At 44.7% G+C, this 22,176-nt stretch overlaps 6 non-coding genes and 9 pseudogenes across 6 annotated transcripts; all 15 read right to left on the reverse strand.

The window, feature by feature from the left end:
- Positions 1-1,795: 1,795 nt before the first annotated feature.
- LOC134544543 (U2 spliceosomal RNA) lies at positions 1,796-1,986 on the reverse strand. Its single transcript, XR_010077861.1, has one exon. It is a non-coding gene; the product is annotated as a U2 spliceosomal RNA (small nuclear RNA).
- A 410-nt stretch (positions 1,987-2,396) lies between these two features.
- LOC134544545 (U2 spliceosomal RNA) lies at positions 2,397-2,561 on the reverse strand (annotated as a pseudogene).
- Positions 2,562-3,217: 656 nt separating this feature from the next.
- Positions 3,218-3,410, reverse strand: LOC134544535 (U2 spliceosomal RNA). Its single transcript, XR_010077857.1, has one exon. It is a non-coding gene; the product is annotated as a U2 spliceosomal RNA (small nuclear RNA).
- A 410-nt stretch (positions 3,411-3,820) lies between these two features.
- On the reverse strand, positions 3,821-3,985 carry LOC134544547 (U2 spliceosomal RNA; annotated as a pseudogene).
- A 656-nt stretch (positions 3,986-4,641) lies between these two features.
- On the reverse strand, positions 4,642-4,834 carry LOC134544546 (U2 spliceosomal RNA). The gene has a single exon (XR_010077863.1). It is a non-coding gene; the product is annotated as a U2 spliceosomal RNA (small nuclear RNA).
- Positions 4,835-5,244: 410 nt separating this feature from the next.
- On the reverse strand, positions 5,245-5,409 carry LOC134544548 (U2 spliceosomal RNA; annotated as a pseudogene).
- A 656-nt stretch (positions 5,410-6,065) lies between these two features.
- On the reverse strand, positions 6,066-6,258 carry LOC134544556 (U2 spliceosomal RNA). The gene has a single exon (XR_010077864.1). It is a non-coding gene; the product is annotated as a U2 spliceosomal RNA (small nuclear RNA).
- Positions 6,259-6,668: 410 nt separating this feature from the next.
- Positions 6,669-6,833, reverse strand: LOC134544549 (U2 spliceosomal RNA; annotated as a pseudogene).
- Positions 6,834-7,489: 656 nt separating this feature from the next.
- Positions 7,490-7,682, reverse strand: LOC134544557 (U2 spliceosomal RNA). The gene has a single exon (XR_010077865.1). It is a non-coding gene; the product is annotated as a U2 spliceosomal RNA (small nuclear RNA).
- A 699-nt stretch (positions 7,683-8,381) lies between these two features.
- On the reverse strand, positions 8,382-8,597 carry LOC134544541 (U2 spliceosomal RNA; annotated as a pseudogene).
- Positions 8,598-9,253: 656 nt separating this feature from the next.
- Positions 9,254-9,429, reverse strand: LOC134544540 (U2 spliceosomal RNA; annotated as a pseudogene).
- Positions 9,430-9,570: 141 nt separating this feature from the next.
- On the reverse strand, positions 9,571-9,786 carry LOC134544542 (U2 spliceosomal RNA; annotated as a pseudogene).
- A 410-nt stretch (positions 9,787-10,196) lies between these two features.
- LOC134544550 (U2 spliceosomal RNA) lies at positions 10,197-10,361 on the reverse strand (annotated as a pseudogene).
- A 657-nt stretch (positions 10,362-11,018) lies between these two features.
- On the reverse strand, positions 11,019-11,197 carry LOC134544539 (U2 spliceosomal RNA; annotated as a pseudogene).
- A 10,510-nt stretch (positions 11,198-21,707) lies between these two features.
- Positions 21,708-21,898, reverse strand: LOC134544544 (U2 spliceosomal RNA). The gene has a single exon (XR_010077862.1). It is a non-coding gene; the product is annotated as a U2 spliceosomal RNA (small nuclear RNA).
- Between the last annotated feature and the right edge of the window lie 278 nt (positions 21,899-22,176).

Consider the following 22,176-nt stretch of genomic DNA (forward strand, 5'->3'; position numbering starts at 1 on the left):
AGAACACTTACAAAAGTCGCAACACAAATACTAGCACAACACAGACAAGAGACAGTTACTCACTTACCGATCAGCACTACAAAGGAAACAAAATATACAAACAAATAAGACAGGTACAGGTGCTTGAAACTAATTAATTAAATAAATATGGTTGAGGTGATGCTATAAGAATGTAAATGGAATTAAGTTAAAAGATTCAACAGCAAGATTTGAGATGTATTGGTTAATTACTATGGATAAAAATGAAAAGGTAAATATATTAAATCTGCAAGAAAATTAAGGAATATTCAATTAATTAAATAAATATTATAATAATAATAGATAGATATATTCAATAAGTATTACTTTAATTACCAATTAATAGTTACTCTGAAAACAATATGGCGTATTTAATCAGCAAGGTAAATATAGAAATAAATAGTACTTTAATTTATTTTAGCTAATTCGAAAGAAAGCAATATGGCGGATTCAAGCACAAAAACAAGTCACTGAACAATTACAATAAACACAAGACAAACACAACACTCAACCCCTGGTGTGCATATCCATGGACACGAACAGGAAGTCACATGCGAAGCATCTGTGAAGAAGAAGGAAGTTGAAAAATGGCGACCGACCTCGCTAAATAACTCAACCACGAGGTCGCGAAAAACTGAATTTAAAGTTAAGCAGACAAAATACACTGAAACTATTAATGGGAAAAATTAAATCTCTGAATATGGAATTATTTACTGCCCCTAGTTATGAATTCAAATCAGAATTAAACACGATTACACTAGATATGCCTGGGCACAAGGCAATATAATTATCGCGAGCAAAGTGAATTTAAGCCAAAATAAATACAGAAATTACTTTAAATGTTGAACAATTGAATTATTAATATGGGAAAATTGAGAGACAGGCAAAAACTTAACAGAAACTATAGGATGCACACAGATTATTCACAAGGGACTGTCGGCCATTGAACACACACAGTCAGGAGACAGGACAAAAACAATTACACAGGCTCAAGAAAAACAAGATACACTTGGGAAGGGGTTCCAAAGGCCTTTAGGGGCGACGATCTTCGACTGTAGTTACGCGACTCGCCTTGAAGGTATTAGTTAAATTGAGGAAAAATTAAATGTGGTATTTGCCCGAGCTAAAAAATTCAAACACAAGGGCGAGACTGTGGGTAGAAGTTAAATGTTAAACAGCAAGATCAAGTACAGGTATTAATTAAATGTGGTTATTTAAATATAGGAACTGCAGTAAAAAGATTGACTCTAATTTAATATATATATGAAAAGCAACTAAATATTATTCGGAAAAATGTATTACTGAAAAAGAATTTAAATAAACAAAATTATTTTGGGTGAACAGTAAAAGCTACGAGTCACGAATGCAAGTTACAGTCGGGAACCTGAAATGGGGCTTACATAACAAAACACTGAGTTGCAGGAATTACTAGGTGATAGTTTGGCACTTGGAAAATTAAAGGCGAGATAGGTAGTTACTTTACTTTAACAGGTACAAAAAGCTATGCAGATATTAACAAATTAAATGTAACAGTTAAACTTTAAATGTTTGCAATAAAAGATGGCCGCGATTAACGAATTTAATTCAAATAAACAAACAACAAATGGCCAGACAAATAGAAATTCAAATAATTAATGCAAGATGGCCGAAAGCTTGCAGAAAGAAAACAAGTAAATAAACAAGATGGCCACAAGAACTTACTTAAAAACAAAACACAAGTGCCAGACTACCACCTACCTTATCTCCATGTAGTTCCCCATGTCCTCCCTAGGCGCAGCAGCAGTCGATCCATCCTCGGAACTGCTGGAAGTATGGTCGTTTCGTGCCGGAGTGAATACAGCACGAACACCTCTGCGACGATCTTTTCTTGAGCACAGTTATTTAACTAATCACTTCTCGGGGCTAGATCATTAAGCTGATAAGAACAGATACTACACTTTGATCTTAGCCAAAAGGCCGAGAAGCGATAACAATCCTAATGAACCAGGAGCTATATGGGCTCCCTATTACTAAATCAAATGCTATAACAAGGTCTACTGACTTCCATAAACGACTGTACACTTTCGACGAGCCGTCATACTCTACACCACACATGCACAAGCATGGTCTGTACATTGATAATATCTTCAATACAGTGACACGAGGTATTACAATCCAAATGAATCACTATTCACCAGCAATAAACAAAAAACTTGGTATATCCATAACAACGCTCTTACAATTACCGTACTTTCCACTTGCTGCAGCACAAGCTGGTCCCTTAGATTAACTGCAGTTTCAATAAGGCAAGAATGATTCTCATGGGAGAGTTGACTTTATACATTACATTTTAATTGTCAATATAATTTTATCTAAACAGATATTTAACGTTGCCTAAGCAATGTGCCCCCATGCTGGCATGCACTAGGCAGTGGCCAGCAGGGTCAATCGCACTCCCCGGACCAGGTCCGGGGGCAATCCGTCACAAAAAATGCTGCCAAGACAAAGTGTAGAAGAATCGCAGATACTACACTTCGATCTTAGCCAAAAGGCCGAGAAGCGATACTACACTCTGATCTTAGCCGAAAGGCCGAGAAACATCCCTTAAAATACACATCAAAATTAATATTGCACATTGTAAAACTCCATTAACCAAACACATGTAGTTCAACAGATAAAAAAAAGTCAATACAATTCATACAAATATTAACATGAGTAATGAATAACAATAATAGTAATAAAAGGTTTCACAACAAGCCTTAACCACACACTTACATAAACTCACGCATCGACATGACAAAATACATTTTCAATACATCATCATTATTATCATTTAACACTGCCTAATTGTTAATTATATTGAATTTTTTCTCACACAGCTAAATTTATTAAACATTCACAACAAGCACTACATTGTATGATAAAATAAAATAATTAATTCCTATTATTCTGCACACAAAATTGCTAAGTTCCTACATGTTCTCGCATTCCAAGTTCGTCCCTTGGGCATCCTTGTAGTTCCTGTTCGGCCGCCCCTGGCAGCACCTACTGGATCAGCTTTCTCTTCCTCTTCATTTGTTGAATGTACACACGACTTTTCTGTATTGTCTCTGCACTTGGGCACATTACATTACAACAATCAATTTTTCACTATCATCCATTCTTACAAGTTGGTAACAATGTTTATTACATTTAAAACAAACTTAAAGTTTATTACATTTTGTGGTGGGCCGATCCCGGTGGTACTGCAATACCGGGCCAACCCGCGGCGGAGGTGGGGCAAGCCCCTAGCACTCCGCCCTGTTCCAAAAATCAGTTTAATATTCTGGTCCTGCGATGCAGGACGTATCAGATATTAAGCTGATAAGAACAGATACTACACTTTGATCTTAGCCAAAAGGCCGAGAAGCGATAACAATCCTAATGAACCAGGAGCTATATGGGCTCCCTATTACTAAATCAAATGCTATAACAAGGTCTACTGACTTCCATAAACGACTGTACACTTTCGACGAGCCGTCATACTCTACACCACACATGCACAAGCATGGTCTGTACATTGATAATATCTTCAATACAGTGACACGAGGTATTACAATCCAAATGAATCACTATTCACCAGCAATAAACAAAAAACTTGGTATATCCATAACAACGCTCTTACAATTACCGTACTTTCCACTTGCTGCAGCACAAGCTGGTCCCTTAGATTAACTGCAGTTTCAATAAGGCAAGAATGATTCTCATGGGAGAGTTGACTTTATACATTACATTTTAATTGTCAATATAATTTTATCTAAACAGATATTTAACGTTGCCTAAGCAATGTGCCCCCATGCTGGCATGCACTAGGCAGTGGCCAGCAGGGTCAATCGCACTCCCCGGACCAGGTCCGGGGGCAATCCGTCACAAAAAATGCTGCCAAGACAAAGTGTAGAAGAATCGCAGATACTACACTTCGATCTTAGCCAAAAGGCCGAGAAGCGATACTACACTCTGATCTTAGCCGAAAGGCCGAGAAACATCCCTTAAAATACACATCAAAATTAATATTGCACATTGTAAAACTCCATTAACCAAACACATGTAGTTCAACAGATAAAAAAAAGTCAATACAATTCATACAAATATTAACATGAGTAATGAATAACAATAATAGTAATAAAAGGTTTCACAACAAGCCTTAACCACACACTTACATAAACTCACGCATCGACATGACAAAATACATTTTCAATACATCATCATTATTATCATTTAACACTGCCTAATTGTTAATTATATTGAATTTTTTCTCACACAGCTAAATTTATTAAACATTCACAACAAGCACTACATTGTATGATAAAATAAAATAATTAATTCCTATTATTCTGCACACAAAATTGCTAAGTTCCTACATGTTCTCGCATTCCAAGTTCGTCCCTTGGGCATCCTTGTAGTTCCTGTTCGGCCGCCCCTGGCAGCACCTACTGGATCAGCTTTCTCTTCCTCTTCATTTGTTGAATGTACACACGACTTTTCTGTATTGTCTCTGCACTTGGGCACATTACATTACAACAATCAATTTTTCACTATCATCCATTCTTACAAGTTGGTAACAATGTTTATTACATTTAAAACAAACTTAAAGTTTATTACATTTTGTGGTGGGCCGATCCCGGTGGTACTGCAATACCGGGCCAACCCGCGGCGGAGGTGGGGCAAGCCCCTAGCACTCCGCCCTGTTCCAAAAATCAGTTTAATATTCTGGTCCTGCGATGCAGGACGTATCAGATATTAAGCTGATAAGAACAGATACTACACTTTGATCTTAGCCAAAAGGCCGAGAAGCGATAACAATCCTAATGAACCAGGAGCTATATGGGCTCCCTATTACTAAATCAAATGCTATAACAAGGTCTACTGACTTCCATAAACGACTGTACACTTTCGACGAGCCGTCATACTCTACACCACACATGCACAAGCATGGTCTGTACATTGATAATATCTTCAATACAGTGACACGAGGTATTACAATCCAAATGAATCACTATTCACCAGCAATAAACAAAAAACTTGGTATATCCATAACAACGCTCTTACAATTACCGTACTTTCCACTTGCTGCAGCACAAGCTGGTCCCTTAGATTAACTGCAGTTTCAATAAGGCAAGAATGATTCTCATGGGAGAGTTGACTTTATACATTACATTTTAATTGTCAATATAATTTTATCTAAACAGATATTTAACGTTGCCTAAGCAATGTGCCCCCATGCTGGCATGCACTAGGCAGTGGCCAGCAGGGTCAATCGCACTCCCCGGACCAGGTCCGGGGGCAATCCGTCACAAAAAATGCTGCCAAGACAAAGTGTAGAAGAATCGCAGATACTACACTTCGATCTTAGCCAAAAGGCCGAGAAGCGATACTACACTCTGATCTTAGCCGAAAGGCCGAGAAACATCCCTTAAAATACACATCAAAATTAATATTGCACATTGTAAAACTCCATTAACCAAACACATGTAGTTCAACAGATAAAAAAAAGTCAATACAATTCATACAAATATTAACATGAGTAATGAATAACAATAATAGTAATAAAAGGTTTCACAACAAGCCTTAACCACACACTTACATAAACTCACGCATCGACATGACAAAATACATTTTCAATACATCATCATTATTATCATTTAACACTGCCTAATTGTTAATTATATTGAATTTTTTCTCACACAGCTAAATTTATTAAACATTCACAACAAGCACTACATTGTATGATAAAATAAAATAATTAATTCCTATTATTCTGCACACAAAATTGCTAAGTTCCTACATGTTCTCGCATTCCAAGTTCGTCCCTTGGGCATCCTTGTAGTTCCTGTTCGGCCGCCCCTGGCAGCACCTACTGGATCAGCTTTCTCTTCCTCTTCATTTGTTGAATGTACACACGACTTTTCTGTATTGTCTCTGCACTTGGGCACATTACATTACAACAATCAATTTTTCACTATCATCCATTCTTACAAGTTGGTAACAATGTTTATTACATTTAAAACAAACTTAAAGTTTATTACATTTTGTGGTGGGCCGATCCCGGTGGTACTGCAATACCGGGCCAACCCGCGGCGGAGGTGGGGCAAGCCCCTAGCACTCCGCCCTGTTCCAAAAATCAGTTTAATATTCTGGTCCTGCGATGCAGGACGTATCAGATATTAAGCTGATAAGAACAGATACTACACTTTGATCTTAGCCAAAAGGCCGAGAAGCGATAACAATCCTAATGAACCAGGAGCTATATGGGCTCCCTATTACTAAATCAAATGCTATAACAAGGTCTACTGACTTCCATAAACGACTGTACACTTTCGACGAGCCGTCATACTCTACACCACACATGCACAAGCATGGTCTGTACATTGATAATATCTTCAATACAGTGACACGAGGTATTACAATCCAAATGAATCACTATTCACCAGCAATAAACAAAAAACTTGGTATATCCATAACAACGCTCTTACAATTACCGTACTTTCCACTTGCTGCAGCACAAGCTGGTCCCTTAGATTAACTGCAGTTTCAATAAGGCAAGAATGATTCTCATGGGAGAGTTGACTTTATACATTACATTTTAATTGTCAATATAATTTTATCTAAACAGATATTTAACGTTGCCTAAGCAATGTGCCCCCATGCTGGCATGCACTAGGCAGTGGCCAGCAGGGTCAATCGCACTCCCCGGACCAGGTCCGGGGGCAATCCGTCACAAAAAATGCTGCCAAGACAAAGTGTAGAAGAATCGCAGATACTACACTTCGATCTTAGCCAAAAGGCCGAGAAGCGATACTACACTCTGATCTTAGCCGAAAGGCCGAGAAACATCCCTTAAAATACACATCAAAATTAATATTGCACATTGTAAAACTCCATTAACCAAACACATGTAGTTCAACAGATAAAAAAAAGTCAATACAATTCATACAAATATTAACATGAGTAATGAATAACAATAATAGTAATAAAAGGTTTCACAACAAGCCTTAACCACACACTTACATAAACTCACGCATCGACATGACAAAATACATTTTCAATACATCATCATTATTATCATTTAACACTGCCTAATTGTTAATTATATTGAATTTTTTCTCACACAGCTAAATTTATTAAACATTCACAACAAGCACTACATTGTATGATAAAATAAAATAATTAATTCCTATTATTCTGCACACAAAATTGCTAAGTTCCTACATGTTCTCGCATTCCAAGTTCGTCCCTTGGGCATCCTTGTAGTTCCTGTTCGGCCGCCCCTGGCAGCACCTACTGGATCAGCTTTCTCTTCCTCTTCATTTGTTGAATGTACACACGACTTTTCTGTATTGTCTCTGCACTTGGGCACATTACATTACAACAATCAATTTTTCACTATCATCCATTCTTACAAGTTGGTAACAATGTTTATTACATTTAAAACAAACTTAAAGTTTATTACATTTTGTGGTGGGCCGATCCCGGTGGTACTGCAATACCGGGCCAACCCGCGGCGGAGGTGGGGCAAGCCCCTAGCACTCCGCCCTGTTCCAAAAATCAGTTTAATATTCTGGTCCTGCGATGCAGGACGTATCAGATATTAAGCTGATAAGAACAGATACTACACTTTGATCTTAGCCAAAAGGCCGAGAAGCGATAACAATCCTAATGAACCAGGAGCTATATGGGCTCCCTATTACTAAATCAAATGCTATAACAAGGTCTACTGACTTCCATAAACGACTGTACACTTTCGACGAGCCGTCATACTCTACACCACACATGCACAAGCATGGTCTGTACATTGATAATATCTTCAATACAGTGACACGAGGTATTACAATCCAAATGAATCACTATTCACCAGCAATAAACAAAAAACTTGGTATATCCATAACAACGCTCTTACAATTACCGTACTTTCCACTTGCTGCAGCACAAGCTGGTCCCTTAGATTAACTGCAGTTTCAATAAGGCAAGAATGATTCTCATGGGAGAGTTGACTTTATACATTACATTTTAATTGTCAATATAATTTTATCTAAACAGATATTTAACGTTGCCTAAGCAATGTGCCCCCATGCTGGCATGCACTAGGCAGTGGCCAGCAGGGTCAATCGCACTCCCCGGACCAGGTCCGGGGGCAATCCGTCACAAAAAATGCTGCCAAGACAAAGTGTAGAAGAATCGCAGATTTTTTAGGTTGCCTAAGCAATGTTCGCTGCTGGCATGCACTAGGCAGTGGCCAGCAGGAGACAATACAACTCCCCCGAACTGGTCGGGGGTGCAAACCTGCAAATCCGTCACAAAAAATGTTTGCTAAGGCAAAGTGTAGCAGAATCTCTCTCCCATATGACTGTGGGTGCCACCCCGGTCCCAACCTCCACCACTGAAGCCAAGCCACCGACGTACTCGGGGGGCCAGTGATTGTGAAGGCGGGACCAGGCCCTCCCACAACCATATGGTCGACAAATTCTGTGCATTCTGTTCCCCCAGCATAACAGTTGTCACACCATTAAGCTGATAAGAACAGATACTACACTTTGATCTTAGCCAAAAGGCCGAGAAGCGATACTACACTCTGATCTTAGCCGAAAGGCCGAGAAACATCCCTTAAAATACACATCAAAATTAATATTGCACATTGTAAAACTCCATTAACCAAACACATGTAGTTCAACAGATAAAAAAAAGTCAATACAATTCATACAAATATTAACATGAGTAATGAATAACAATAATAGTAATAAAAGGTTTCACAACAAGCCTTAACCACACACTTACATAAACTCACGCATCGACATGACAAAATACATTTTCAATACATCATCATTATTATCATTTAACACTGCCTAATTGTTAATTATATTGAATTTTTTCTCACACAGCTAAATTTATTAAACATTCACAACAAGCACTACATTGTATGATAAAATAAAATAATTAATTCCTATTATTCTGCACACAAAATTGCTAAGTTCCTACATGTTCTCGCATTCCAAGTTCGTCCCTTGGGCATCCTTGTAGTTCCTGTTCGGCCGCCCCTGGCAGCACCTACTGGATCAGCTTTCTCTTCCTCTTCATTTGTTGAATGTACACACGACTTTTCTGTATTGTCTCTGCACTTGGGCACATTACATTACAACAATCAATTTTTCACTATCATCCATTCTTACAAGTTGGTAACAATGTTTATTACATTTAAAACAAACTTAAAGTTTATTACATTTTGTGGTGGGCCGATCCCGGTGGTACTGCAATACCGGGCCAACCCGCGGCGGAGGTGGGGCAAGCCCCTAGCACTCCGCCCTGTTCCAAAAATCAGTTTAATATTCTGGTCCTGCGATGCAGGACGTATCAGATATTAAGCTGATAAGAACAGATTTTTTAGGTTGCCTAAGCAATGTTCGCTGCTGGCATGCACTAGGCAGTGGCCAGCAGGAGACAATACAACTCCCCCGAACTGGTCGGGGGTGCAAACCTGCAAATCCGTCACAAAAAATGTTTGCTAAGGCAAAGTGTAGCAGAATCTCTCTCCCATATGACTGTGGGTGCCACCCCGGTCCCAACCTCCACCACTGAAGCCAAGCCACCGACGTACTCGGGGGGCCAGTGATTGTGAAGGCGGGACCAGGCCCTCCCACAACCATATGGTCGACAAATTCTGTGCATTCTGTTCCCCCAGCATAACAGTTGTCACACCATTAAGCTGATAAGAACAGATACTACACTTTGATCTTAGCCAAAAGGCCGAGAAGCGATAACAATCCTAATGAACCAGGAGCTATATGGGCTCCCTATTACTAAATCAAATGCTATAACAAGGTCTACTGACTTCCATAAACGACTGTACACTTTCGACGAGCCGTCATACTCTACACCACACATGCACAAGCATGGTCTGTACATTGATAATATCTTCAATACAGTGACACGAGGTATTACAATCCAAATGAATCACTATTCACCAGCAATAAACAAAAAACTTGGTATATCCATAACAACGCTCTTACAATTACCGTACTTTCCACTTGCTGCAGCACAAGCTGGTCCCTTAGATTAACTGCAGTTTCAATAAGGCAAGAATGATTCTCATGGGAGAGTTGACTTTATACATTACATTTTAATTGTCAATATAATTTTATCTAAACAGATATTTAACGTTGCCTAAGCAATGTGCCCCCATGCTGGCATGCACTAGGCAGTGGCCAGCAGGGTCAATCGCACTCCCCGGACCAGGTCCGGGGGCAATCCGTCACAAAAAATGCTGCCAAGACAAAGTGTAGAAGAATCGCAGATACTACACTTCGATCTTAGCCAAAAGGCCGAGAAGCGATACTACACTCTGATCTTAGCCGAAAGGCCGAAGAAACATCCCTTAAAATACACATCAAAATTAATATTGCACATTGTAAAACTCCATTAACCAAACACATGTAGTTCAACAGATAAAAAAAAGTCAATACAATTCATACAAATATTAACATGAGTAATGAATAACAATAATAGTAATAAAAGGTTTCACAACAAGCCTTAACCACACACTTACATAAACTCACGCATCGACATGACAAAATACATTTTCAATACATCATCATTATTATCATTTAACACTGCCTAATTGTTAATTATATTGAATTTTTTCTCACACAGCTAAATTTATTAAACATTCACAACAAGCACTACATTGTATGATAAAATAAAATAATTAATTCCTATTATTCTGCACACAAAATTGCTAAGTTCCTACATGTTCTCGCATTCCAAGTTCGTCCCTTGGGCATCCTTGTAGTTCCTGTTCGGCCGCCCCTGGCAGCACCTACTGGATCAGCTTTCTCTTCCTCTTCATTTGTTGAATGTACACACGACTTTTCTGTATTGTCTCTGCACTTGGGCACATTACATTACAACAATCAATTTTTCACTATCATCCATTCTTACAAGTTGGTAACAATGTTTATTACATTTAAAACAAACTTAAAGTTTATTACATTTTGTGGTGGGCCGATCCCGGTGGTACTGCAATACCGGGCCAACCCGCGGCGGAGGTGGGGCAAGCCCCTAGCACTCCGCCCTGTTCCAAAAATCAGTTTAATATTCTGGTCCTGCGATGCAGGACGTATCAGATATTAAGCTGATAAGAACAGATTTGAAAGCTATTTATTAGCAATATCTCAAAACCCTTTACAATATTAAAAACACATATTAGGAAATGGAAAAAGGGGCACCTAGCGCCCGGAAAACCAAAGATTATGGGAGAATTAAAGTGAAACTAATCCCACCGTGCCCCTGGGGCCGGTTCCCTCCCTCAAAGGCGGGAGGTAAGAAGTTACGTTAAAAGGGGAACTAGTCCCCGCAAGTCACTAACTAGACTAAAAGAAAGAAGTTACGTTAAAACAGAACTAGTCTGTTGCAAGAAAAGAAAACAAAAACCCTCTTAAGATATAAAATATTCACGAACAAGGAGCCTAGCTCCCCGCGGTCCTTAAATAATTAAACACACATATGCACTTTTACCACAACTAAATTTACTCCGGGGAGTAGCCCCTCCTGAAGTTACTTAAGATATTTTAGTTTAATGGGCAGGCTGCCTGCCCCAAAGAAACCCAGCTATGGCTGCCCCCACCCTCTACATCACAGTGCCTCCATACTGCTCTCCTAACAAGCTATTAGGGCATGCACACTTGGCCGGCCTCAGAGAGACCAACCAAACATGGACACCAGAAGGTATTGAAGTCCCTACAAGCCACGACGCGGTGCCGCCCCAGCCAGGGTACGGCCCTATACGCCGTGGCCCCCCCGCCCCCACCGCATCACTCCGAGGAATGACACGATGAGGGCGGGAGCCTAATGGTTAACCTGACTGTAATTAGGTTCTGAATGCTGGCCTACAGTTTGTGCACAATCCCTGTTGTGTGCAAGACCAGGCCTGGGCAGGGGTGTATTTCCCACTCCTCTTTAAGATTTATGATAGTTAGGGGAGTGAATTTAAACATTAATGTAGAAGTGCCAGTTGTTGTGGCCATGCATTATTACAAAGAACAAGCACCAGATAAATTGAAAGTAAAAAGGGTGGCAGCCTTAGGGGCACTAAAGGCCTGCTCATGACAGACCCTTACCACCCAGTCACCTCAGGTCAGTCCCGCACACACACTTGGGGGCCTTCCTACCACAGATGCTAGATGTTAAATTGGCATAGTAGCCAATGCAAGGATAAATCTTGTAAACAAGCATTCAGTTATTGCTGTTGAGAAGTAGAAGTTAAGGTTGAGAACAGACTTTGGCACTGGCCTTCAACTTTGCAAATCTAAGCATGCCTTAAATACTTCATGTTACACTTGGGAAAGGAAATGAATGAAGATACACAGCAGAGAAATAAAAATTATACAGAGGGTCTAACCCTCACAAACTTAAATAATGATCAAACCTGTAAGAGAAAAGAGAAACATACATAGCACTGAAAAAGAAAATTAATGAAAAATAAAAAAATAAAAAAATTAAATTTTTGCTAGAAGAGCTCGCACGAAGCGTTATACAAGGTGTCTAACACCTGCAAACTTAAGATATTTCAAGTAATGATGTTATATGTGGAGTGAAGCTCTGGGCTGAAAACTTTTAAATATTAGACATTGTGCAGAGTATTGATGGAAAACAAGGTGTCTAACACCTGCAAACCTTAAGTAACATCATTGTAGAATACATAAGTTTTAATAAACTACACAAGGTGTCTAACACCCACAAACTTAAAATATCTCAGATGGAGGGGGCAAGCTGTTCAGAAGTAACAAATAATAACAATTTAAAAGAAATGATTGTTTTAGACTATTTAGATAGTATTGTTTACCAGGGAAAATTAGATTGCAGTTTCTTGAAAGGGGTTGTTTTAGGTTGAATGTTGTTTTTATTATTGGGGAGAGGAGAAAGTCATTAGTTTTGAAAGTGATGCTACGATGGGTGGTTTAGGTGAATTTTACTGTATTGTGTGTTAGGTAGGATGTTCAAATGTAATTAGTTGTGTGGTAGTGTTTACTATTTGTTACAAGTGTTTGGGATATTATTTGGCATTTGATTTAGTAAGTCAGAGGTTAAAAGTGTGCTATTTTACTAGTGGTTTTTGTATATGGGATTAGAAGAAGTTTGAAATTATTGAACTGAGGGGTGATTTATTTAGGTGTCTGGTGATGCTGTTGTTTTATATTTGTGTTTTATGGCAGTGTTAAGCAGGTGCACTAGGTCAGGGGGGAATTATTGTAATTAAATGCATATGGCTCTATTTTAATTGTGATTTAGGTGTTGAGTTGTGGTGAGGTGGCTGCTAATGATGCATGACTATTTTAGAAGCAGAGGCAGATTGAAGTGTGTTGAGAGGGGGAGATTCAGGTTAATTGTTATTATTGGGGATGGGAGAAAATAAATCATTAAACTGGGGAGTGATGTTACGACGGGTGGGTTTAGGTGAGTTTAACAATATTGAGAGTAAGGCGGGTCATACATGTGTAATTAGTTTTGTGGTGATGTTTACTAAGAGTTACAAGTGCTTGGGTTATTGTGTGGCATTTTAATTAATAAGTTAGAGGTTGAAAGTGTGCTATTTTGACTAGTGGTTTGTATATATGGTATTAGAAGAAGTTTGTTATTATTAAACCGAGGAGTGATTTATTTTAGGTGTCTGTTGTTGCTGTTATATTAATTGTACGTTATTGTGCTGGAGACAAAAATGTTAGGAAAGTTTACAATGTCAGGGGGAATTATAGTTAGTGACCGCATGTGGCTCTATGGGGAGTGCATTATATTAGGTGACTGGTGTTTTATTTCTTTTTTATGGCAGTGGCTGCATATGTGCTATTAAGTTTACAAATTCATAGGGAAATTATTGTTATTAAACGTGTGTGGCTCTATTTTAATTGTGAGTTAGGTGTGGTGTTGTGCTGGGGTGGCTATTAATGGTGCATGACTATTGTGGAAGCAGGAACAGTGGCAAATTTAACTGTGGTGTAAAATAGGTAGATATTATTATTGCGTGGTGGAGATTGCAAGTGTGAACAATGATGGCATTCAGGCATGATTGATACTTCCTGGTAGGGTGGGGGGCAAAAGCGTCCTCGTCAACTAAATCTAGGGGTCCAACCACAACATTATCGGTCCAACACTTAGACGTCCGCACACAAACACACATTGGCACACGACAGGGCCCGGACAGGCACCCTGCTCCCACGCTGATCCCGCGGCGGAGTGCTGGGGCACTCGGGCCTCTGCTTCAGTTTTCTGCAGAGGGGCTCACAAGTCCCCCCTTCCACCGGTGATCCAACGGTGGGAGGCTGGTGCCTCCATGGCCATCTACTTCTGTGTTCAGCGGGGAGGGCACCTGCGTCCCTCCCCTTCCACCGGTGGTCCAACGGTGGAGCGCTGGTGCGCTCCGGCAGCACTTCTGTTTTCGTCGGGGGGGCTCTCAGGTCCCCCCCTTCCACCGGTGGTCCAACGGTGGGGGGCTGGTGCCCCCAGCGGTGCGGCGCCGAGTGGCCGATTGTTGGGGCACGAACCACGGTGTTGCGGGCACCGCGGCTCCAGCGCCCGGGGCCCACATCATGGTTGTGGTCCTGGTCTGCCCCTTGGTCGACGACCACCTTGTCCTCTCCCACGGCCACGACCCCGGACTGCGGGGGCCTGGTCTGGGACTGGTTGCGGGTTGGCAGGCGGCGCCTCCACCTGGTACTGACGGTGGCCCGTGACGTGCTCGGTGTAGATGTCACGGGACCACCTGATGACGTCAGACACCATGAGGTGCCGCATCTTCCGTGCGTACCTCCAGCGGACACGTAACTGCTGGAGGACGTAGTCGTTGCACGGGTCCCAGGATCCGAGGGACCCGACAACGAGGGCCTCGTTGAAAACTGTGTAGCCCTGCGCAGTCAGTGTGTCTGCCAACCCCTGGTATTTCGTCGTCTTTGTGGTCCGCACGAGATCCAAAGCCTGGCTCCGGTTCTCGAACGGGACCGCGACATCCACTATGGAGATCTTCTTCCTGGGCTCGTCCACGACCACCAGGTCAGGACGGAGCAAGGACCCGGTGTGGGGCACGGCACGGTTCACCCGCACCTCCACGCCCGGGTCCCTCGGGATGGCAGCGGCCAGCCTGTGCAGCACCGAGTTGTGGCGGTGCTGCCAGGCGGCGGAGTGGCGGCCGCAGTGGTTGAGGACGTGCGGCAGCGTCTCGTTGGGGTGAAGACACCGCCGGCACATCTTGTTCCTCGCTGGTCCTCGCAGAGCTCCATTCAGGGGCACCACGTTGAGACGTGCCCTGTGAATGAAGCGCCATTCTGCGAAGCGAGTAAACTTGCCATCCCGGAGGAAGTGGGAGCTGGCGGGGTTCCGGGAGACCGGTTCCATGGCCTTCCCCTGATCTGGAAGGGCCACGAGTCTCCTTCTGTACTCCTGGCGCCGGGCCGTGGCCAGACGCCGGTAGACTTGGGAGCGTGCCCCGGGACCGACCAGGATGCGGCCCGCGGCACTTTCAGGTGCGGGGATTTCCATCTGGACCTCCTGGAGCTCCTCACTCCAGCGCCATTTCGTTCCTGTGCTCTTCTTGAGGCGCCTTCCTGCACTTCGTGTGAAGGTCCAGTGGTTCCCCAGGGCGCCACCATCACGGTTGAACTCGCCCTCGGTCTCCCCGTTGAGGAACCCCACCATGTCATCTTTCGAAATTTCCTGCTTGCCCAGCTTCTGCTTTGTTGTCTGGAACAAGCTGGCCCACGCCAAGTCTTTTACGTCAGGGTCCTTGCACGTCAGGAGCCTGTAGCCATGCGTGACCGTGGCCAAGTCACACATGTCTGCGAGTGGGAGGAGACCAGCTCCCCCCTCATGCGTTGGGGCGTGGACGATGAGCGGAGTGGCACGCAAGGGGAGGTGCATCCACTCCTTGCAGTACTTCTTCATCTTCTTGTCGAACCGCGTCACCACAGCTTTCCTGACGCGGCCTCCCCTCAAGATGAATTGCAGCCTCGACTGGAGGAATGTCGAGACTGCGTTGATCTTCTGCCAGGGGGCGAGGAGACTGGCGTGGATCTTGTCGAGATCTGCCCCCATGGCTTCCACTTCTTGCTCGGGCGACTGGGCATTCCGGTAACCTGTCGAAACACCCAGGTGACGATACGTGTCGCCCTCAGCGAGTGCGGCGATCGGGACCCCGGCAACCTGCATCACGGTGGGTTGCACCCCAGGTTGCGCTCCAGGCTGGCGCATCACCCGGCGACCGGTCCTGCAGTCTATGTGAAGTGATGCGCATTTTCTGGGCTTGAAGCGCAAGCCGGCCCAGTTACCGGCCTCGTTGACCCCATCCAGCAGGGTCTGCAGGCTCTCGGGGTCCCGCCCGATGAGGACGATGTCATCTGCGTAGGCGAGGATGGCGTGGTGGTGCTCGAGGACAGAGTAGCCCAACTCTTCCTCCCTTCTGGCGGCCGTCCTCAGCACTGCCTCCATGCTGAGGTTGAAGAGAATGGGGCTGAGGGGACAGCCCTGACGGACGCCAGCACGGATCGGGATCTCCTCCGTGAAGCCATCCTCGGAACGGACCCGTGTCGTCCCGCCGTGGTACAGGTCCGCGATGAGGGCACGCAGCGTCTCGGGTACCCTCATCTCTGTGAGCGAGTGCTGGATGTACGCGTGCGGGATGGACCCGAACGCGTTGGCGAGATCCAGCCAGGCGATGGCGACCTCGCGTTTCTTCGCCCTGCAGTCATCCAGGATGGACTGCAGGACAAAGTTGTGCTCCAAGCAGCCCTCGTACTCCATGAAGCCCTTCTGCTGCTTGGAGATGCGCCCCGTCCGGGCAGCCCACGCGCCCAGGCGGGCAGCGACCACCGACAGGAACAGCTTGGAAATGGTGGTGCTGAGCGCAATCGGACGCCAGTTGTCTGGGACGTCCTTGTCGCCATCCTTGTAGATGAGGACCGTGTTGGACCTCTTCCACGATCCGGGGACACGATTGTGGGCGTGCACTGCGGTGTAGAGGGCCGCAAGCACGTGGCAACCTGGGTCAGCCCTCTTCAACAAATTGTACCTGATGCCATCCTGCCCAGGTGCCGTGTTCTTGGTGCGGGCGAGCTTCTTCGCGACCTCCCTGGTGGTGAATGGTCTGGCCAGCTCGTCCACTTCCTCCTCTGTCGGATCATCGTGTGCCAGTGCGCAACCTGCAGGCGTGGGACCCACTTCGTAGCCATGGTCTGAGAATGTCTCTGTGAAGTGGTCCTGCAGGCGGGCTCCCGCAATCCGGCAATAGGGAGACTCTGTTTCCAGGATCTCCTGCATCGCCTTCTTGGGGTTGGCCCTGTACAATTTCTGGATCTTGGCGGCGGCCTCCCCGTCAAATGCAAATGCCGGCCGCCGCCTGCGCTGGCGGGCGGGGTTGCCGGGCCCTCTCCGGCCACCCCTCGCTCCTTCGCCACCCCCTGGAGCACGTGCCGCGCCCCCCTCTTCTTCTCGTACCTTGAGGGCGACGACAAACTCCGTGTACTCGTCGCAGACGTGCTCCAGGGATTCCCAGTCTTCCTCGGCTGCCGAGATCCGAGCCATCCACTCCAGCTGGACTTGGCTGGGCCGGACCTCGGGTTCGCCGTCTTCTCCTTCGTCTTCCGAGGCGGACTGGTGGTCTGCCGCCTCTGCTGGGCGTCCTCGGACCTGGTGGCGGTTCTCCCTGGGCTGCTGGCCGTGACGCGCCCGGGGGACCTCCTCTCGTACCTCCCGGGCATTCTGGGTGGGCAGCCCCACGCCAGGACCAGACAGCTCCCGCGCGGCCGGGGGAGGCCGCACCCTCCCCCCGACCACGCCCACAGTTGGCTCCACCGGCGCCGGCACCTCCGCCTGCACCGCCGCGTCGGCAGCCTCCTGCTCTGGGGCGACGTCATCCTCCGTCTGCGTCCCCATCTCACATCTTCCTGGCAGCTCCTCATCATGGTCTGGATCAGTTTGGGTTCCTCCCTCCGAGTGCAGGAGTGGGAACCTGATGAGGTGGGCTGGCACCACGTGCAACTCCGGTGCAGTCCGCTGCTCAGGTGTGCTTCCCCCAGGAGACATACTGGGGGCATCTCCGGTCTGCCAGTCCCTGGGTGGCAGACCCTCTCCTCTCTCCTCCTCTACTCCGATGCACTCCTGCTCCGGCGCCGGCGCTGGGACATCCTCCCGTTCGGTATAGGAGGGACGGCACGCCGGGCCTGGTGATGGCCTCGGGTGCAGCGGCAGCATTCTGGACAGAAGCTGGGCCGCCTCCTCCTCGTTGGTGGTCACCTGCGGGAGCGCAGGTGCCGGAGTCCCTTTGGGTGCCGGTGATCCAGGGAGGGGTGTCGTGCGGAGCGACAGTGACAGCTTCTTCCTGCGGCACAGAAACAAAGCCTCCCTCCCCGTTGCATCGTCGCGCGCCGGCGTGACGGGTCCAGGTGATGTCCGTCTCTTCTTCCTGGGGGGCAAAACAACACATGTCTCCTGGCCTTCCTCTCGTGCAGGCGGAGAGAGACGGTGGGAGGGACCAGGCACCGGAGACGGCAGCCGCGGCGGCAACGGCCGGGGCTGCGGATCATCAGCGTCTTCATCTGAGGAGCGCCGTGCCTCCCGCCGGGCCACACGAGCAGGTGGAGTCCGTGCTGGCGCGCCCAGGCCTGCCTCTCGCGCCTGGCGTGCCGCGAGTCTCCGCACCTCAGCTCTGTGGACGTTGGCAACGTGGTTCTGAGCCACCCTCAGCGGATATCCAGCGCCCGAAAATGCGGAAGCACAGAACCTGCAGCGGAACTCCACCGCAGTCACCTCTGGGTGGTGTCGCTTCATGTGCTTCCACATGTCCGACCATGCTGAATACCGCCCCCGGATCCTCAGCCCGAAGCCATGCGTCCCACAGAGGATGCACGTCAACTCGGCCGGTAGTGGCACCGGCACGCGCAGGCACCCCGGCTCACCCGGGTCACGCACCAAGGACACCATCTCCCGAACGGCAACCCTCTCATCCTCCTCCTCATCATCAGACGCGAGATCCGAGTCCGTACCATCCGCCTCCGGCAGCGCCGGCTCGATGCCCCGGCCCGGGTGCACCGTCTCAAAATGCAGCCTTGCTGCCCTCAGGGACCGGATCTCTTCGTGCGGCCTACAAATCTCACAGCGAAACCATAGCCCCGCAGAGTCATGCGCCCGGCGCACATGCGCCGCCAGATCAGCCAGTCGTCCGAAGACAGACCCGAACTGCTGAAGCCGCACACACGCAGGGCACTGGATCTCCTCTGGGGCCGGCAACGCCACGAAGCTGGGACGCACGGGCATCCTGAAAAACACTTACACTAACAAAAAGAGAACAACACAGCCGCACAGCAGCAAACAACTAGATCTGTAAAAGAACAATATATACAAACTCTTATAACAAGATAACACTAAGGGTATGTATAGAGTACCCTGAAAAATAAGGAAACAATAGACTCTGAAAATATAACAATTAACCACCTAACAATATATAGAACTCTACTAAAGTATAAACTCTGAAAGGTAAATAAAACTCTACTTAAAACTAATCAGGTACAGGCCACTAAAAAGAAAATATCACAAGTCACAATCGGTGGGGCTGCTACTTGGTAAACCAAGAAGCAACAGTCAAATCCGGGGGTGCAGCGGCAAGCCGAGTGCCGGGCTAAGAGTCAGGCACTCTTCTCCTGGGCAGCTGTAAACAGACAAGCGACGACCGCTTCTGGAGCAGTTCGCTGTCCTGAGAAGAACTACACAGGCGGCTCAAGACACTACAAGGTCACTGGTTGTGCCCTAGGTTTCTGGAACACTAGGGGGGTGTACAAATGTGTCAAGGGCTGGGCCTTACAACACAAGTACACTAGAGTGCTGGAAGGAGCAAAACACAACAACAGAACACTTACAAAAGTCGCAACACAAATACTAGCACAACACAGACAAGAGACAGTTACTCACTTACCGATCAGCACTACAAAGGAAACAAAATATACAAACAAATAAGACAGGTACAGGTGCTTGAAACTAATTAATTAAATAAATATGGTTGAGGTGATGCTATAAGAATGTAAATGGAATTAAGTTAAAAGATTCAACAGCAAGATTTGAGATGTATTGGTTAATTACTATGGATAAAAATGAAAAGGTAAATATATTAAATCTGCAAGAAAATTAAGGAATATTCAATTAATTAAATAAATATTATAATAATAATAGATAGATATATTCAATAAGTATTACTTTAATTACCAATTAATAGTTACTCTGAAAACAATATGGCGTATTTAATCAGCAAGGTAAATATAGAAATAAATAGTACTTTAATTTATTTTAGCTAATTCGAAAGAAAGCAATATGGCGGATTCAAGCACAAAAACAAGTCACTGAACAATTACAATAAACACAAGACAAACACAACACTCAACCCCTGGTGTGCATATCCATGGACACGAACAGGAAGTCACATGCGAAGCATCTGTGAAGAAGAAGGAAGTTGAAAAATGGCGACCGACCTCGCTAAATAACTCAACCACGAGGTCGCGAAAAACTGAATTTAAAGTTAAGCAGACAAAATACACTGAAACTATTAATGGGAAAAATTAAATCTCTGAATATGGAATTATTTACTGCCCCTAGTTATGAATTCAAATCAGAATTAAACACGATTACACTAGATATGCCTGGGCACAAGGCAATATAATTATCGCGAGCAAAGTGAATTTAAGCCAAAATAAATACAGAAATTACTTTAAATGTTGAACAATTGAATTATTAATATGGGAAAATTGAGAGACAGGCAAAAACTTAACAGAAACTATAGGATGCACACAGATTATTCACAAGGGACTGTCGGCCATTGAACACACACAGTCAGGAGACAGGACAAAAACAATTACACAGGCTCAAGAAAAACAAGATACACTTGGGAAGGGGTTCCAAAGGCCTTTAGGGGCGACGATCTTCGACTGTAGTTACGCGACTCGCCTTGAAGGTATTAGTTAAATTGAGGAAAAATTAAATGTGGTATTTGCCCGAGCTAAAAAATTCAAACACAAGGGCGAGACTGTGGGTAGAAGTTAAATGTTAAACAGCAAGATCAAGTACAGGTATTAATTAAATGTGGTTATTTAAATATAGGAACTGCAGTAAAAAGATTGACTCTAATTTAATATATATATGAAAAGCAACTAAATATTATTCGGAAAAATGTATTACTGAAAAAGAATTTAAATAAACAAAATTATTTTGGAGTGAACAGTAAAAGCTACGAGTCACGAATGCAAGTTACAGTCGGGAACCTGAAATGGGGCTTACATAACAAAACACTGAGTTGCAGGAATTACTAGGTGATAGTTTGGCACTTGGAAAATTAAAGGCGAGATAGGTAGTTACTTTACTTTAACAGGTACAAAAAGCTATGCAGATATTAACAAATTAAATGTAACAGTTAAACTTTAAATGTTTGCAATAAAAGATGGCCGCGATTAACGAATTTAATTCAAATAAACAAACAACAAATGGCCAGACAAATAGAAATTCAAATAATTAATGCAAGATGGCCGAAAGCTTGCAGAAAGAAAACAAGTAAATAAACAAGATGGCCACAAGAACTTACTTAAAAACAAAACACAAGTGCCAGACTACCACCTACCTTATCTCCATGTAGTTCCCCATGTCCTCCCTAGGCGCAGCAGCAGTCGATCCATCCTCGGAACTGCTGGAAGTATGGTCGTTTCGTGCCGGAGTGAATACAGCACGAACACCTCTGCGACGATCTTTTCTTGAGCACAGTTATTTAACTAATCACTTCTCGGGGCTAGATCATTAAGCTGATAAGAACAGATACTACACTTTGATCTTAGCCAAAAGGCCGAGAAGCGATAACAATCCTAATGAACCAGGAGCTATATGGGCTCCCTATTACTAAATCAAATGCTATAACAAGGTCTACTGACTTCCATAAACGACTGTACACTTTCGACGAGCCGTCATACTCTACACCACACATGCACAAGCATGGTCTGTACATTGATAATATCTTCAATACAGTGACACGAGGTATTACAATCCAAATGAATCACTATTCACCAGCAATAAACAAAAAACTTGGTATATCCATAACAACGCTCTTACAATTACCGTACTTTCCACTTGCTGCAG

Source organism: Bacillus rossius, unplaced genomic scaffold (genome assembly GCF_032445375.1).
Source record: "Bacillus rossius redtenbacheri isolate Brsri unplaced genomic scaffold, Brsri_v3 Brsri_v3_scf418, whole genome shotgun sequence".
NCBI classification, from domain to species: domain Eukaryota; kingdom Metazoa; phylum Arthropoda; class Insecta; order Phasmatodea; family Bacillidae; genus Bacillus; species Bacillus rossius.